The following is a 19,802-nucleotide window of genomic DNA, read 5'->3' as shown; positions in this document are numbered from 1 at the left end:
TCCCCTCACAGAGTTGGCTGAACAACCTACCTCTGTGACCACATTGCCTTACTATATAGCCACATGGCTATTATTTACTCCCACAAATTGTCACTTGTGAGCTCCCTCCCACTCAGGGCTCAGTGCATTCAGATATGAGGAATGGAACCACCCTCAAAATATAAAACTAGAAAAAAAAATGCAGCCAGCTCATGGAATTAGCAAGTAAATATCTTTTGTTATTTATGGTAATTCATCAGCACCGCGTTGAAATGTTGCTTGTTGGTTAAATTAAGCTGGCATTTTAAAACATGCAAAAGTGAATAGAATCCTGTAAACAAGAATATTTGTTCATGATCATACTGTTCCTTTAAAATTCTAACTTTGAATATATTTTAGAAAAGATTGGATGATCTGAATGTTCAGGTGCTGCTACAGCATGCTGGAGTTGGAATGGATTACACACTGCCAACAATAAGAACATTTCAAAGAAAAAAAAGGCTTAGTCCTGGTTATGGCTCATTTACAACCTATTTTGATGCTTACCTAAATGCAAGGGTGGCTTGCAGAATGTTCGCTTAAGGTTTCATCCAGTAGACTGGTAGAACTATGTCTGCAGTGTTGTTGTAGATGTGTTGAACCCAGGACACTAGTGAGAGAAGGTGGGTGAGGTAATATCTTTTATTGGACCAACTTATGTTGCCGAGAGAGACAAGCTTTCAAGCAACAGAAGTTGGTCCAATAAAAGATATTACCTCACCCACCTTATTTCTCTCAAAGTGATCAAGACAAAGGCCTAGCTGTGAAGAACATCACGCTCATAATTGCTTTGGCTTCTCATAGTCAAATCTACAAAGGAGGAAAAAATGCCACTCAGTGAGCTATGCCATACTTGTCCATTTCTGGAAGATACATAGTTTTGAACATGAACCTTCACGTGGTACTTTTTGGAGGAGTTGGGACCTATTAGCAAATATTAAACCTTTTTTGTATATTAAATTAATGTACATATTAGCCATTCTCCAAAAATATTTATGGTATCAGCAAAGAGTGTGTTTGAATAATAAGTCCAGAATGTTGGTCCATAACCTTTGAGTGATCTATATTCAGGAATTTTTTTTATGATTGAGTGTTAGACTATAATCCATCATGGCTGTTGCCGTCAAGTCTGTGGGAAAACAGATGCTCTGGAAAGAGACCCCCAAACCCCAAACTACCAAAAGTGTCTACAGAAATATTAACAGGTCTGTTTGATAAGGAACGATTGTTACTAGAGATGCTTTCTGTAACAATGAAATGGGGATCCATTAACAGATGTTTTGGGGAACTGCCAGTTGTCCCACCTGTTAGGGATATTGACCGGATTTAGAATTCCCTTTTGCTTATCAATCATGTAACCTAAAGTAAATTCCTTTATAGTATCTTTAAGTAATAAGGTAAACAAAAATATTAAAACAAAACATTTGGCAAAATCAATCATGGGGAAAGTATTTTTTATTCTACAAAAGGGGTTTATTTGTCTCATACCCTATAAAAAGACAGGAATATTGGGAATCAGGCGGAGAATGCAAATTTGCTGGCATCTCACCAGTTAGAGAGGGGAGAGACACAGAGGCCAGCTCTTTACCTTACTCCAAGGATTGTAATGCATCTAATCTTTCTGTATAGTGCTGTACTAGTCTGTGATTAATAATTTTGATTAAATAATTCAATTTGAGCCTCTTATTTGACAATTTAGAATCGTTATTAAATTCAAAGATGCAACAGAGGTCTAATATGATAAGTCTTCAAGTTTCTTTTCTTTGTTATCCAACAAAAGTATTTTGCATTGTCAAAGTACGCATGGGACTAAATCCTGTTTATGAGTATCTGTTGCATTCTACAAGTGTGCACACACAGATAATTTTTGTGGCCTTGTATCCTGACCTTGAAGACTAATTCTGCAAAAAGTTCCTCTTCATCACAAATAAAGGGACACTTCAGTTTATTTGACTTCTAGTAGTTCCTTAAAGTGCAGCTTCACCAGTCTCCATGGACACTTCTTTGTAACAATCACTTTTTTTGCATAGGCTTTTTTATGTAATTTTGGTTTGTAGCCCCCTAAAACTCAGGGCCAAAATTCTGCTATTGGATTTACAACAGTGTAACCAGAACAACTCAACTAATGTCAATGGGGTAACTCTGATTTCACAGCATGATTCGGAGAGAAGAATTTGGCCCAAAACTAGTCATTCAAAGGCTCCCTTTATAGCAGAAGCATGAATGCCTCTTTTATTTCCTTAACTTATTTCACTTATTAGATTTACTACCTTCCAGTCAGAGCAAGATCTCACTTACCTGGAAAGAAGGGGCCTATAGGAAAGAATGATTAGGAATGATAAGACTAGCATAGTCCCTGGTGCCTATTTTTTCCACTATTAAAATATAGAACATAGGAGGTGCTTCAAAATTAGAACATAAGTGGAATAAAATGTTACTGAATGCCATTTCTCAAAATATTGCTTAGCGTGCACTTTATCATGGATACGGGGTGACTTTTTATGAAGATGCATCTACATGCTGGCATTGTTACTTTGTATGGAGACAGTTCATCAAAACTTTTCCAGTGGCAGGAACTTGGAACTGTTCACCTCAAAAGATGATATTCATCCTTTGAATGAAGGGTGACTGAGATATCTACGTTTAATAAAAACAATATGAAACACAAAGGTCAGGGATGATGCTATCCTGGCAGCACTGTATTGATTTTAGCTTACAGTGATAAGCTATAATATTATTTATTAAAGATTTAATAAACCACTGGCTAGCAATAGGTTTATACATAACTACAGCTAGTTTAAAAAAGCAAACAAAAACCCCTTAAGCTACTATCAGAAAATAATGACAGCTACTTTTCTAAATAATCTCCTTTTAAAATTTACCTGCTGATTTCCCTTGCAGGAATTTTAAACTTTTGTGATGGGCTGTAAAATGTATGGAATATATTGCATGCTTAAAATAAAATGAGTAACTTACCAGACATTGCAGTTTTCCTTGCATTTTACTGTGATCAGAAGAGCTGGATCCTGCAAACACTTAGGCACATGCATAATTTTATTGGTTAAGGGCCAGATTCCGATATCCTTCCACTGAGTTGTTCAGATCTCCTCAATTAGTCCCATTCAAGTCAATGGGATAAATCATAGAATAAGGTGTTACTTGTTGTATATTTGGTTGTCGTAGTAATAGAATCTTGCTGTTGCTATGGCAGCTGAGTTAGATTATTAGGGGATAGCCCAGCTGGTTTTTGGCTGGTTATTGGTTAGTTCGGTGTGTGGCAATAAATGGCCGCTTTTCAAGGTCTACAGCTCTCTGCGTCTCAAGTGATTTCTTCCTAAAACTGCTGCACCCAAGGATACATTACTCAATGTAAGGGTATCAGAAAGTGGCCCTAAATTGCAGGATTATACCTTTCAAAATATCCTGGAAGAAAGAAGAATGTCCAAACTCATTCGAAATTTAAAACCCTATCCCCCCAGCTTTAGTTGGGCTAAAATGGAAAGCAATGCTTGCAGGACGACTTTATGGAATTCTGGTCATGTAACTAGACCACTGCAGGGTGTTCTTACAATAACAGTTAAATGCTGCACCTCTGTATTGGCATATATCTTGATTCATTTTTTTACACAGGAAAGCAGCAAGCCTGTAGTAACTTCTTTCATTCCTTAATAAAAGGTACCAATATAGAACAGCCATAATGTTTGCTTGAATTTCAGCATGTAAGGCCATATAAAAAGCAAACAACAAACCAAAGTGCCTGTGGATTGTTTCCCAGAAAAGCCATTTAATTTGGATAGAGATCTTCTGCATCATGAACATGTCAAATAGAGGACTACCATGTGGATTTTAAGCAGGCCTCTTGTCCAGGGCCTGCAAGGTATAGGGAGCTTGCCACACAAACAGATAAATTGAGCTTATAAAGTGAAACCACAGGATTCTGGTGCCCCAGCACAGATGTAAAAGTAGGATTCTTCAAATCCTCCTCACTCCCTGGCAGACACAGCTGTGCATAAGAAGCAAGACTGGGCACTTTTGTACTTCTACATTTTCTGATACATCTTCTGTGGGTGAAAACTTGGCCCCATTGAAGTTGAAGAGAAAACTGCAGTTGACCTCACTAGTGTCAAGATTCCACCCCATTTTGCTTTGGTTGGGGAAATTAGTTTTTTTCCCCAGACAAGTTGTTTCCATTTCACAGGGTTGGAAACAGACCCATTTTCAATTTAGTGACTTTTTTAAAGTGAAAATATTATTGAAATAGTTCTCAAAAGATTTCATTTAGCAAATCCAGGGTTTGTTAAAATTTCAATAACCATGTCAATAATGTTTTCAGTATGCAATGTTTTTTGCAAAAAAATCCAACAACATTTTTGGGTCTCTAGGCAAACTCTTGAAGTACAGATCTTCCAGTTAGCACCTGCTTCTAAGGGTATGTCTACACCCAGCCGCTAGTTCGGCGGCTGGGAATCGAAGTTCTGGGTTTGACTTATCGCGTCTTGTCTGGACGCGATAAGTTGAACCAGGAAGTGATCGCCGTCGACTGCGGTACTCCAGCTAGACGAGAGGAGTACCGCGGCGTCGACGGGGGAGCCTGCCTGCCGCGTGTGGACCGAGGTAAGTTCGAACTAAGGTACTTCGAACTTCAGCTACGTTATTCATGTAGCTGAAGTTGCGTACCTTAGTTTGAATTGGGGGGTAAGTGTAGACCAAGCCTAAGAGCAGCAATTTCACAGCCCAACTGCCAAGGCCCCGAGACTAACGCCAGCTCCCCTGTTGTCCCCAGTAGAGCTGGTCAGGAATTTTCTGAAGAAACTGTTTTGGTTTTTTGTCGGAAAATGCATATTTGTTGAAATTGAAACATTTTGTGGAAATGCATTGGTTTTGAGGAACTTACAACAAAACACAGGCAGGGTTCTCTTGGTCTGATTTCCTGCCAATTAACTTGGTGGACTGCTGGGGATCCCTGGGCTTCCAGGGTCCATAGTTCCAGCAGCTCTGCTACTTGAAGTGCCTCAAAGTCAGGGACCAGGGGGCTTCCAGGACTTGTGGCTCCAAGGCACCTCTTATTCTGGGAGAATTGGCTATAGGCAGGGCTTGACTCTTTGCTCTACAGAAGGGACAGCTGCAGACCCTGGAGCCTAGAAGCATGGGCTGATCTGTAAGCCTTGGGGCTTGGGATTCCAGGCTCAATTTGGTTTTAAAAATTTCAAAATGAAATGTTTGCATTATTTTAGAATGATTTATTTCAGATTTTCCCTTCCACAGGAACTTTCAAACATTCTACTTATCATTTCAGAACAAAATGAAATTTCAGACTTTTGGAATTTCCTGAGGAATGGAAATTCCAACTTTTGAACAGTCTGCACCTTACGTACACCCTGTCTCAGAGCTCCAACCTTATGGGCACTGTGGTTTAAAGTTTACCCCTTCAGGGACATGTCATAGTTGAAGCAAAGAAGACACAGATTTTGCGCAGGGTTTCTACAACAACTACTCTTTACTATAGACAGCACAAGAGATAAAGAGATTGAGATAGAAACAATAGAATACCTGAATACCATTCCCTGCCTCAGTTTCCCCTCCACTCTTGAGCGTTGTTTGGAATTTGGTTCTCTAGGGTCTCCTGCAGCTTATGGTTTCTTCTCTGACTTACAGCGTTTCTCTCCACAGCCAACTTCCATCAGCCTTGCCTGGACTTACAGTCAGAAAGTCCCCTCTGAGTTCAAAACCCTATCTTTGTTCCTCTCTTCTGCCCCAAGCTTTTTCTTTCTTTCTTTCTGACCTACCTTGTCTCTGTATTTTTTAAAACCAGCTGTACCGACATCTCATCTCTTTGTTCCTTCTCCTTGGGAAACTTGGGAAACCCTAACTCTCTGCAGTGAAGTTAGAGAAATCTATTTATTTTTATCTAGGTTGCAGTTATTCATTTGTTCTTGCTGGTTGATTTATATTAAGATGCCGATTAAATGATACTCCACAGCTTCTGACTCAAAGTGGAGATAACCATAGATTTGCCCTCTTCCCTTGTCAGCAGCCTGATCTTCCTCCAAATTTGAGCAAGGGGTAGCGTGACCAGATGTCCCATTTTTAAAGGGACAGCCCCGTATTTAAGCCTTCCTGAAGTTGTCCCAACTTTTTCTTGAAAATGGGTTAATTGTCCTATATTTTCTGTCTCCCCACCCCTGTCAGTACTGGCGTGTCCTGCTGCTGGCCAGATCCCTGCTTGCCAGCTGCCCACCCACCAGCAGTGAGTGGGGGATCCAGTGGCCAATAATGGGGGTGGGTGTGAAAGACTGGTGGCGGGGTGAAGATGCAGTGCATGGGGCCGGCCGCTCCCCCTGCTGGCCCATCAGCACAGCCACTGCTCTATGCTGGCTCTTGGCCAGCAGGACCCTGTCCCATTTCCAGCTGGCACTGGCTGTGTGCTGTAGAGGCTGGTGTGTGTGGGCAGGTGCTAGGCAGTGGCTGGTTATGTGTCGCCTCTGCTGCCCACCCATTGGCCCTTTATGTACTCCCCCTCTCGCTGTCCTATTCCTGCTTTGCCCCTTTGCCCCCCACCTCAGCCCCGCTGCTCCTCCATATCCCCCCTGGTGGGGCGCGTCCCGCTCCCAGCACTGTGTGGAGAACCAGCCCCTGGTCGAAGCGCTCAGCTCACCAGAAGCCTGGCCGGCAGGTTCCTTCCTTCCCCCACTACCTCTGGCTGGGCCAGTGCCCGGGAAAAGCCCAAGACCCTCCGGCCTGGGCACTCGTCAGGAGGAGCCGAACCCTGCATATGCCAAGCCCTACACAGTGCTGGCACGGAGAAGCCTCTCTACCCCTCCCCTCAGCTAAGCTCTGGAGTGGTGGTGGGAGGAAGCGATTTACAGCCTGTTCATGCCCTGAAACTGCAGGCTCCACAGTAGCCCCCTGGGCAGGGGCTTAGCACCCTCTTCCCCCCTCCCCCCACCGCCCCTGCTCTGGGAGTGCAGGGCTGCTTTGTCCCCTAGGCATCCTCCTATGATGAGCCACCTCTCTGGCCAGGTTTGCTGAAGCCCCTGCAGTCAGGTTCCCTGGGCCCTGGTGCACAATGCATCCTTAGGGCTTAACCCCTTCCTGCCCACACTGTAGCCAGGGGACAGGAGGCAGCTGGGTTATGTCAGTGGCCAGCAGCGGCCTGGAAGTGTTAGTTGCCTTTCAACACTGCGTCAGCAGGAAGGGACAAGCTGCTTTCACCCACATGGGAGGCGTGGGGAGAGGGGAGAGAAGAGATGAGGTCTGTAAAGACATGGGCCAGGTCATTCCTTCCCCCCTCCCCCCTTCTCTCCTGCAGCTGGAAGCAGGCCCCATCCCTTCCCTCCCACACAGTTCTGAAAGCCTGTTCCTGGCCACATTCTGGTGTGAACCCTGACAGAAATCTGGGGAGGGGGAGCATGTGACCCTGCGTGCCCCCCCCCACACACACACACACGTTGCCTCGGGAAGACACGGCACCAGGTACCAGAAGAGAGGTATGTGTGTGTGTGTGACCTCTCCCTGTGGGGAGGGGTAGGGGTGTGTGTGCCACCCCTCCCCATGTGAACCCTAAAGCCTTAAAGATAAGAAGGTAAATAAAAAGAATCCAACTAAGCATTATTTCTTTTTAGCAGAGGCTCAGACAACTTGATGTTAATTTGAATGTTTGTACTGCATAGTTCTGATTGATTGCCATTGAGCTTGCTTGAATAAGAGTAATTTTACCAAGTGTCCCGTATTCAGCATAGCGAAATATGGTCACCCTAGCAAGGGGTGTTGCAACCATTTAAGTGAAGGGTGTTGCAACCTGGTGTGCAGGGTTGCAGCATCACTCATGTTTAGCTCAGCTAAAAAGTGCTTGGTCCATGGCCCAGGTGGTGTCAGGAACTCAACTGACTGTGGGCTTGGTCACCTAGCAACCCAATGAGCTTGGAAAGGCCCAATAAATCCTCACTAAGTGGCTGTGCTACATGATTGGATGGAAGGCCCATCGGTTCACCATTTAAGCCTCTTAATACCAGCAACACAACAGCTGCTCAATGCATTCCATGCCCACAGCTATGCAAGACCTGCTTCCTATACTGACCCTTGCTCCAACCCATTCCTGCTCCATCCCCAGCCCTGCACCCTACCTTCTTCTGAACTCCTGGCTCTGACCACTGGCTTGTTTCCTGACTATGATGCCAATTCTGCCTTTTGGTTCTGTTCTGACTCTGACCATTGGCTTTCCCCTTGACCATGCCTCTGGGTCTGTCTTCTAAATCTTCTCCGACCAGTAGGCCAGTCTCCTGCTCTGACCATTAGATTACACTGCCTCTGCCCTGTTTTGTGACAGGTATCTCCTTGTCCCCTGGCTCTGCTGCCTATGGGCAAACCTAGTCATGGACAGACACTCTCGTGACACCCCCTACCAGTTAGTATAAGGAATTTGAGGTAAATACACAGAAAAAGACAGCCATGGGAATGCAGCCAGTTCATAAAATAAAGTGGAATTTATGAACAGATTTCCCAAATCACAGTTTTTGATAGACAATATAATTGATAAAAATTCCAGTAACATTTTTGATTAAAAATGTAGAAATAGATTGGAAAAATGAACACTTTTAATGATTTTTTTGTTTTAAAAGACCATTTTTGACCAAAAATATTACAATATTTCAACCAGCTCCACTTTTAAAATAAGTGCTATAGTAAAACACTATAGACATAAGTTAAATTTGACCCAAACTTACTCTGGATTTTGCGGGAAAATGAACATGCTGAAAAATCTCATCTGTGGCACTAGATTTGAAAAAAAAAAGATATTTTACCCAACCAGGTGCATGTAAAACCTTCTCAAATTATCCCTGGCAAATTCTAAAACTCAAAAAGATATCTATATAACTCCAAATGCCTTATAAGCAATTAATGTCATTGTTATCCCAAGATGCACTGAATGACTTCAAAAGGCTTTGGATTAAGCCCCAACTAAAGATACACTTTTCACTAACTCTTGAGCTTTGAACAGGATTTTTGTTTGTTTGTTTGTTTTTTGAAAGCTGTGAAATAGAGTCTCTAAAAGCTGCTCAGATAATTTAAGCTACCTGTGAAATAAATAAAGCTCCTCCTCTTTTCACACAAGTGCAATGGGGAAAACTTCTCTGTCCTTCCAAGTCAAAATAGATTTTTTTTTAATAAAATGTGAGGCGATATTAAAAACACTGGGATTGTTCATCTTGGAAAAGGGATGACTAAGGGGTGATATGATAGAGGTGCATAAAATCATGAATGTTGTAAATAAAATGAATAAAGAAGTGTTATTATTTACCTCTTCAAATAACACAAGAACCAAGGGTCACCTGATGGAATTAATAGGCAGCAGGTTTAAGGAAGTACTTCTTCATACAATGCACAGTCAACATGTGGAATTTGTTGCCAGGGTATGCTATGATGGCCAAAAGTATAACTGGATTCAAAAAATAATTAGAAAAGTTAGTGGAGGCTAAGTCCATCAGTGGCTATTAGTCAAGCGGGCCAGGGATTCAACCCCATGCTCTGGATGTCCCTAAATCTCTGACAGCCAGATGCTGGGACTGGACAGCAGCGGATGGATCACTTGATAATTAACCTGTTCTCTTAATTCCCTTTGAAGCATCTGGCATTGGGCACAGCTGAAAGACAGGACACTGTGCTAGTTGGACCATTAGTATGTTCTTACTTTTCATTGGTTTCCAGTCAGGTGCCATAATCTCTTGAAACAGTTATAACTGGATGCTATTAAATATATATGGAGATATACCTATCTCATAGAGCTGGAAGGGACCCTGAAAGATCATTGAGTCCAGCCCCCTGCCTTCATTAGCAGGACCAAGTACTGATTTTGCCCCAGATCCCTAAGTGGTCCTCCCCTGGGTTTAGCAGGCCAATGCTCAAACCACTGAGCTATCCCTCCCCCCAGGAAAAGGGATTCTTTCATAGCCTCTCAAAGTTAACACATTAAAAGCTTTGGCACTCAAAGTCTTGTCAATGTAAAAAAGTGATAGCTTGTCTATCTGTCTTGGGTAAAATTCCTTTACCCAACACAAAGTATGGTTGTTGTTTTTTTTAAATCCTTTTCTTGAGGAAAATTGGGGAGAATTTAAAATTAGGGATGTCATTAGTTGAACATTTGGTGATAATATTCTTTTTCCTATATCTCAGGAAGAGATTCTAAGTTTCATGTTCATTTGTCATTCCAGAAACATGTGAAGAGTCATCTTGACTTAGTTCTTCAAGGACAAATTCAAGAGATGGGAGAACTGGGATTAAATTTAGTATAACATCCTTTATTTTTTTGTAATCTCAGATTTGCTCAAAATTTCTCTTTTTAGTTGAAAACTCTTTGGGCCAGGGATTGTGTTTTTGGGTGTTATTGAAATTCAAATAAAAATTATCTCTTAGAGGAAATTTTGAAATTAGAGCACCTTTATCACACATATTATACCACAGTCTAGAATCTGACTTAGACTTTCAGGGTTAATGATGAAATGTAGCTTATTTGTCCTCCCACTATCCACTGTCTCTTTATACTAGAGGGAGGTGAGTGAACCATTTTTATTTAACTTCCTGCAATTGAATTTTCTTTTCAAATGCAGTACTGTTGATTGGCTTATAAATCTATCCATTTACTCTTATTAGAGAAGTGTGACATTACTGTACTATGGTGATTTGAAAAAGTTATTGGTCACTATACCTGGTAATAATAAAGCATATTCTAGCTCTCCAGTTAAACATACATAACATTATAACCTGATTTTCTTTCTTAAGCAGCAATAGTATTTATTTCTTTTCTACTGAATATATGATACATAAAACTTGCCTGCAACACAACTTCTAAATTTAAAAAGAATTGAATATTGTCACTTTATCCTTGACTTCACTGCCCAGAAATTTTGATCAATATTATTTGTTGTGATGAGCATTATCTTTCACACTTTTCTCTTTATGGAATTTCGTATCACCTTCTATATGAACACCTAAAATCTTTATAGTTTTTCTTTCTTTCCTTTTTTTAAAGGCAGTGTAGATAGTGACACCACACTTGTAGAAATCAGAATTATTTCAGACTTCTGAATGTTACTTTTGGCCTCAAGCAGAACTGTTGCATGTGAAATGTGCAATGATTTCCATATCCAGCATTCTAATTTGTTCACATAGCTTCAGTAACCTTTACTCTCTTTGTTAACAAGTGAAATGTATAACGTACATACCCCATTAAAATGCTTCTTTCTGATCAGTCCTTTTTTATTTCTTTGGCTGAAAATGAGATTAACTTTGTTCATGTTTCCACTGGGAAGTGGATCACAACTTGCAAAGAACATGAGAGTGGTTTATAATGTCAACGATAGGGCAGACTGAATAATAAATTTGACCATTTTCCATTTCATGTCCATTGTGACATTTTAAAATGAACTGCAAATATTTCCCCTGGGCATCATCAGGTTTCAATATACTTCTGGAATTCAGTCCCTCAGAATTGCCAGTCTGTCTCATACTCTCTCTTATTGCTTAATATCAAACTCAAGGTGGAGCCTCACATATTCTTGCATTTATATATCTTTCTAACACAAGAAAGTCTCCCAGACAAAGATTAAACATGTGTCTTCTAATGAATACTTGAGTCCAGGTCACTCCAATTTTTTCTCAATGAGTACCACTATCTGATTGGTGGACTCAGCTAATTAATTATGTTGGTGTTGGAACATGGGCACTGCTGGTTAATGGACATGGTAAATAATGTCTTGGTTGCCAGAACTGTGACAAAATCCTTATGTTTGTAGTTTATACAAATGTGCCCTACTGGCCTTGATGACAATCAATGTGCTTTGGTGTATGTGGGCCCTGTATCAATTCATAACAAATGATACAGATAAGTATTGCAAGATCAGTGATCTGAAGTGATTGTATCCTCAAACTTCATCTATTACTTTCATAAAACTCATAACACGTATGTTGTATGTTTAACAATAATAATAAGCAATGGGGTAGACAGTGTAACCTGGGAATGAGTACAAACAATTGTCAGGTTGTGGCAGCTGTCAACATCTCTCAACTGGAAATGGACATGCTTCACATTTCTTTGTGGCTGTAAAATATTTTACTCTACAGAGGAGTCTTGTGAAATTAAATCATTTTACACAAGGGAGTGGCAGTTGCATACCTCACAGAAAGGAAAGATTCTCGTTAGATTTCCTCTCATAAGATTTTGGAAGATTTTACCTCAAGGTTCATTTATGGTGGTCTCCTTTTGAAGACTTCATTTCACAAAGAGTACTTCACTTCAAAGTAAAGCTGCCCCCACCCCAATTCACCCATCCACACTTCTGTTTAACAACAGACACTGATCTGATCTTACAGCCAGTGTTCAATGATTGCATGTGAGGAAATAATAAAACAGAGAATTAGATATTGTTTGCAGTCTAGTGCTCAAAGAAGTGACAGAGTGACAGGTCAAAATATTTGGGACATATCAACAGACCTGTGAAGCAGTGCTGCAGTCTGCAGCACATATTATACTTATGATGCACATCAGATGAACTCTGGAAGATGAAAATGTGGGGAAAATGCAAATCGTAATGTATTTTTCCCCAACATAGTATATCAAGTGTGAAATGATATTTTCCACGCTGGTGATCTAAAATATAATTTACAAGGAAAGTTGCCTGTAAGTGTGTAAGTCTCTTCTGCCCCTACCATATATCAGCTTCCTGTGATAATAGCCCTATTATTTAAGTATTTTAGATAGAGGAGCGCTGAATAGAAGTAGGGCTGGATGGATGGTTCAGAAGAAAACTAATGACCAGAATGGCCTTTTTTCCTATCTGTGCTGGGACAGGACATTTTATCCCAGATGTGTACTCTCCTATTGTGATCCATGTCTTTGTCACTCCAAGACTGGACTACTGCAAAACATTCTGTCATGGGATACACCTCCTATTCATTCAGAAGCAGAAGCTAGTGCAGTGGTCTGCTTGTTAAGCAACGTAGGTCACCGTGAGCACATGATGTCAGTATTCTGCATGATCTACACTGGGTGCCTATGGGCTTCTGGGAGGAGTTTAACATGTTGGTCCGGACTAATCCCTAAATGGCTTGGGAGCTGTCTTTCTGAGAAACTGTCTCTCAACTCGAGGGTCCTGTGGCACCTTTAAGACTAGCAGTCTTAAAGGTGCCACAGAACCCTCTGTTGCTTTTTACAGATTCAGACTAACACGGCTACCCCTCTGATACTTGTCTCTCAACTCATTGCCAAAGTGGTGCAGCCCTGATGAGAAGTGCCCTTGAGTGGGGCCTCTTTTGTTTGCAAGGGAAGGAGCTGCTGAATGGACATTATCTATGAGGACTTGGAAATTTAGGAACCCATTTTCTCCCTGGGTCCTAAGTACCCTGAAACTGAACAGATTTTGGCTATGCTGCAATTATTTTTATTTTATTTTAAGCATAGAACTGAGGTAGCTGAATCTGAGATATGAGGAGATGTTGTTTTGTAATGTTTCCTGATGACTGGCTGTTTTATATGGAGCATGTCGAGTAGGATCTGCAGGTCTCATTCACTTTTAATATTGTGGATCATATTTTTTCATGTATGGCAGGGTGCTCGAAGCCTGAAATTGGCTTCTTTCGTGATCATTAAATTGAAATAAATAAACAACACAATAAATAATGTTAATACAGCAATTTTCTGGCACAGTGCTCTCTCCCTTTCATTGTGTGACTTGGCAATTCTTGAACAAGTGCCTCCTGCCAATCAGTCATGGGAAGCAGTATCTCTGAAAGAGCCAATTTGCACAGTGCAGGACCTGTACAGTGATAGCAGCAAAAGAATTAGGAGGCAGATAGAAATCATAAAATGAAAACTACTTTTTATACGTCAGCTTTCCGCAGTACCTCAATAATAACCTACCAGGAGTGGCTATGCTAATGTTGATGGTTTGTTTGCAGTCTGTGAATTCTGCTGAGTTCCCAAACCAGGAGTGCAATAAACAGTGAGATATACTGATTCCCCCAGGAGGCTACATGTATTAGCACAGTGCTCCCAGTCAAATTGTAGCAGCTTTTACTCCAGCCCCAGAGGCACAGGCACAAAAACAATAAACATCATACTTTAGGACCAACCCTTAAAAGGGAACTGATTTTTGCTGGTTCTTTGGGTGTTCACACAGGTTTTACTGTATTAAAATAACTATTACATAATTATGACTTATGATTATAAGTATATCACGTCTCAGTAAACAAAAGAAAGGACCCTCTTCTATGTGACAATTTTCACTTTTCCAGTGTTCTCCCTTTTTTAATTTCTGAAACAATATTTAGTGATTGATTTATTATTATTTATTTGTATTATGGTGGTGCCTAGAAACTTCAATGAAGATTAGGTCACCATTGTTCTAGGCACTGTAGCTGATGCAGTAAGACAGTCCTCACCTTGAAAAGCTTACAATCTAAACAGATAAGTCCGAGAAAAGGTAGGAGAAATGAAGCATTCTCATCCTCACTATTTATTTACTTATGACAGGCATTTCTAATGTCACTAATCAGTTTGGTGTCTGAGCACCCCACCAACATGAATGACTTAATTCATTAAATCCCCCCATAAGGTAGGGAATTGTATCACAGTTTAATAGAGAAAATTAGTCAGAGAAAAAAAAATGAAGGCTCAATTTTCAAAAATGACCTATGATTTTGAGTACCTCAATTTTGGGGTGCTCATCTGAAGCAATCAAACATCAAGGCATCCAAAATTAGAGGTTTAGGCATCCAAAATTAGAGCCACAAGGGGACTCAAGCATGTGTGTTCTAACCACTAGTCTATAGTCACTGTCTCTCTCTCTCTGGCCTAATGCATATTTAATTGTTTATACAAAGTGGAATGGCTTCAACAGAGGACAATGAGAGATACCCACATCTGAATATGCCATAGTCCAGTGGTTTGCCAGGTGGGAAACCCCTATTTAAATTCCTTCTCGTTAGGCAAAGTGGGGAATTGAACTGGGATCTCTCACAACCTTGATGAGTTCCTTAACCACTGGATTAAAAAGGGCTATAAGGGAAGGCTACTGCCTCACCTCCTCCAGCCATTTTGTGCTGAGTCAGATGGGCTTAGAAGTGGTAGAAACTTAGGTGCCTAGAAAACTTTTAAAGCAAAAATTTAGGCACCAAGTGAGTTTAGGTGCCTACAGAGCTAGGCAACAGCTGAGTGGGGATTTTGTGGATAGCAGTGTTGCTTAAAATCACTTAGGAAATCAGTGGCAGATTTGAGATTAGAATCTATCTCGCTTAACACCTAGTCCAGCTGCTTACCCACCATTTTGTGTGTGTGTGTGTGTGTGTGTGTGTGAATTAAGCAAACATACTCAGAAATATTAAAAACATGCTTAATTATTTCTCTCCTATCCACTAAATAAGATTATATTACAGTATGTCCCTCGGCCCGCACCACTTCCAGGAGCTCCCATTGGCCTGGAGCAGCGAACCGCGGCCAGCGGGAGCCGCGATCGGCCGGACCTGCAGACACAGCAGGTAAACAAACCGGCCGTCCCACCAAGGGCTTTCCCTATACAAGCGGCATCCCAAGTTTGGGAAACACTGATCTAAAACAATCGGAGAAAATATGAATTAGAATAGCTCTCTTGTAACAAAGATAGTATAGTAATATGTGTGCACATTTAGGACTTTTAACCTGACGGAATAAAGAGATTATAGAAATTTTAACAAATATGCTATTCATTTTTCATTTTCCCTCCTTCAAAACACTGGGTTCATTAAAACTATTTATCATATGCCTGGGTAGTACCTATTTGACATGGGTCACTTCTCCTTTGTGGTGTTGACTCATTCAAGCATTACAAATGAACTATTTTGTTATATTTAATTTTGTTCTCTCCTGTTCACTCTCTTCCACCCCCCCGCAAGATACTGTGTGTTTAGTAATTCCCTAGGCTCCCAGAATAGCTACAATGAATTTTGACTGCACACCAGACAACCTGAAAGGGCTCTGAGGAGAATATTGAGAACTGTATACTACTGAGGCCCTCTCCGTATCTCACAAAAGAGCTCAAGTTGGTGAGTGTTGAGGGAGCTCATAACCTCACAGGAGTTCTCAGCACCTTGAAAGGTAGAACCCTTAGTGAATGTATCCTGATTCTTGGAGTGGTATATGTATGTTTTTTTCTACTTAAGTTTGCCATTCCCTCTTTGATACAATGCTTTAAAAATAGTCTTTTATTCTAGGGGGGTAAAATTACAGTAAGATATGTTATCAATCACAGTGCCATATACCAAAAGGACAAAGAGCAGTTTTCTAGAAGAGCAGAAAACAAATTCTTGTCTCTTTTGACATTTTATTTATGACCCTGTGATGGTGCTAAATTGTTTCCTGCATCATAGTGAAAGAGAAAAGAAAAAAAGGTTAAAGTTGGAGAAAATCCTTGGATTTTCCTTTTCTGTCTCTGTGAAGTAACAACATTGCTTTCATCACCAAAGGACCATATCCAGAGATATATATAAATGAGAAATGTACTGAGTCAAGAGACTATTCACGAGTAACTTACATTCTTACAACTTAAATTTTGGCATTCAATTTCACTGAGCCAATGAGAGTTTTGATTAAGGACTCACACATTTTGCTCATGGATGTTCTAGCAAGCTATAAAAGTTTTGAGGAGGTAGCATTTCTGGGAGTGATCAAGGCCAATCTTTTTGAGTGTCCAGTGATTCTGGCTCCCTCCATTGTGCCCAGTTTAAGACTGCTAGATACTACTACTACTACTAGATTTTCTTATCACAGGTGTAGGAATATTTTTGGTAGCAGAAAAACAATAAGATAATAATTTAAAAAATCATATAGTGAGACATCCTGCAATGAAACTGTTGCCATTGATTTCAATGGATACAAAGTCAAACCCACAATTTGTTTATTTTCAGAATGGGCACCCAAAAATAGGGCAGCAAAAATGAGCAGATACTTCTGAAAATTTTGACCATCACTTACAACAATTTCAGTGTGTGTGTGTGTGTGTGTGTGTGTGTGAGAGAAATCAGCCCAAATATTAGTTTAGGCACCCTTTACTAGAAGGGCCTCTGAACTTTATTGGGAATGTTCCAGGGGAAAAGCCTGTGTGTTGCAATCTAGCCTTAGAGACAATAACTCCTATAATGCCTTGGGGAAAGAGGGAGCGACTTCCTCGTGCAGGGAGAGCAGGTGGTGGAGGACTCCATTTTGGGAAGAGGAGTGAGATTGCTGCTGTGGAGCTCTGTCCATACCAGGAGCTGCTGTTGAGAGCCTGCAGGGGCTTTGATCGAGCAGAGAGCCTCAGAGGATGTTGTTGGTTTCACTGGAGCCAGGGCAGAGTCTGTTGCTGTACCTAGAGCTGCCTGGGGTGGACCTGCCATGAAGGACTGTGAGTAACCCCCACTCTAATTTGGGAAAGTACTTGCAAGGGAAGGGGCACAGCAGAGAGACTGAGTCTGAGGAGAGGCAGAGTGATCTTCCCACTCAACCAGGACCCAGAGCTGCTGTCATTTGGTTGGGCTGGCTCCAATCATCTGAGGGGTTGTGCAGCTTGTTGCCTTGGCGGGACTGATACACAGAAACAACAAAGCGCTATCTCCAGCTGCAGATCTCCAAGCGCGTCCATGCAAAGGATGTAAAGGAGTGTTAGCTCTAATTTAAGTATATTGGATGTATATTATTTATAATTGGTATTTGAGTTAGACCCATGCCACAGGTTATTATTATTACTATTTGAAGGGGTTTATTCCTGGAGGTTCCCAAGGCACACCATGTGTACAGGGGTCAGCCAGGTGGAGGCACCGCCAATTTTAACTTCCTTTAGGAGTAAAGGGACTGTAGCAGAGGGGTGGCTAGAGGATCTCCACCTATCCAACATCACCACTGGAATACTCAGGATCTCCTTTAATGTCAACAACATCAGGCGTCCAGGCACACAGGTGAGTATTGCCTGCTCCCGAGTAACCCAGGGAAGAAAGGGGGTTACATTAGTATGGTTATAACCTTCCTAAACTAATAGATTCCTATACCTATGCTGCAACAAATCTTTTTATGCAAATAATCCCAAACCTGAATTTAACAGATTAGTAAAAAGCAACAGAGAGTCCTGTGGCACCTTTAAGACTAACAGATGTATTGGAGCATAAGCTTTCGTGGGTGAATACTCACTTCGTCAGACGTGCGTCTGACGAAGTGGGTATTCACCCACGAAAGCTTATGCTCCAATACATCTGTTAGTCTTAAAGGTGCCACAGGACTCTCTGTTGCTTTTTACAGATCCAGACTAACACAGCTACCCCTCTGATACTTAACAGATTAGGTTACTCTATATGTAAGAGCATCAGGCTATTCCTTACAAAGTAACAAGCCAGCAAGAAGAATTTGATTTGCAAGTCAGAGATTCATGAGCAAAGAAAAATAATAAACTGGAACCATTTTTGGTTTAAAACCTGGCATTTAAATTCAACCATTCCCATATATTTTGGGCTCAATTCTGGGTCACATTTTAACTTTTTTGTGGTGCAGTCTGGTAGGATCTAGCTGTAGGACTGTTGTATCCAGCTGCAAGATGATCATCTTGTGAAATCATCTGGTGGGGTAGAGTTGGCTTCTATGCCACCTTCCTCTAGGTTACCAGTGTGAAGATGCTCATGGTGGAACACTGTATACCTTTCCAGTTGTATAAATGCTGCACCGTTATGAGATGCTGGACTCTAGCAGGGTGAGTTGGCCCTTTAAGAGGAGCTCCAATTTCTGTTCTGATTGTGCCTAGCTTTAACTTTGTCACAAATAATTCTGGGGTTTGTAGCCCCCATGGAGCATGTTACTATAGGCTACAGCAAAGCCTGCTGGGAAATGGGGGCAGGACTATGAAATTACTCCCTTAGAGTTAGTCAGAAACATAGTAAATTGGTGAGGAGGTGGCTTTTGAGGTAACAAGTAATATAGGAAAGAGTAGTAATAGTTCCTTACTGACAGGAAGCCAGGGAAGGTGTCTGAGGAGGATTTATTAGGGACTGCTAGGGAGACAGCCTAACTAGAAACTGGAATCGTATAAAGCAGGTCTGGGAAACAGTGAAGCAGGGCAGTTTTGGGTCTGTGGCAGACAGCTGCTTTATGATTTAAGGATTCCAGGCTGGGGCTCGCTGAGGGCACCACTGTGAGATATGGTGCTGAAATCTCTGCAAGATGGAGAAGAAATGTGAGCCTTCAACAAGCTACAAAGTACTATTGGCACCCCTGAAGGCAAAAACCACACAGACATAAAGGAAAGGGGCTGACCTTCCTCATAGGGAACCTGAAGATCTGTTGATGGAGTCCTGCAATGAGGGTTGAAGTACTCTGCTTTATTATTATTATAGCCCTTGTGTACTCTGGAAGGGGTGGACTTCTAATTTGACTGGAGTGCTAAAGCACCAAATCATCTGATGAAAGAAATTAATCAGCTGTGCATCTTAACAAGGAGGGTAGGTAAAGTCTTTACTTTGAACTTAAACCTGTCAGTGGTGTAGGCCTAAACATTGCTTACCTTTGGCTAGTGTAAGTTTGTTTTTTGTGGTGCGTGTGTGAGGGAGAGGGGGAGGATTCCATATTTGGGGGTGAGGATGTAAATTATTCTGCTAAGTTATTTGTAATTAAAAAAAAGGCAGCTCATGTTTGGAAGCCATCCCTGGGGAGATGGATCAGAGAGCAGGGGGAGCAATCAAATGAGCATGATAAATTGCTGTGCTGAAATCTATTATGGAGTTACATAACTTGTCACATA

Source organism: Emys orbicularis, chromosome 3 (assembly GCF_028017835.1).
Source record: "Emys orbicularis isolate rEmyOrb1 chromosome 3, rEmyOrb1.hap1, whole genome shotgun sequence".
NCBI classification, from domain to species: Eukaryota; Metazoa; Chordata; order Testudines; family Emydidae; genus Emys; species Emys orbicularis.
The sequence above is the reverse complement of the archived record's forward strand: the minus strand, read 5'-3'. Positions refer to the sequence as shown.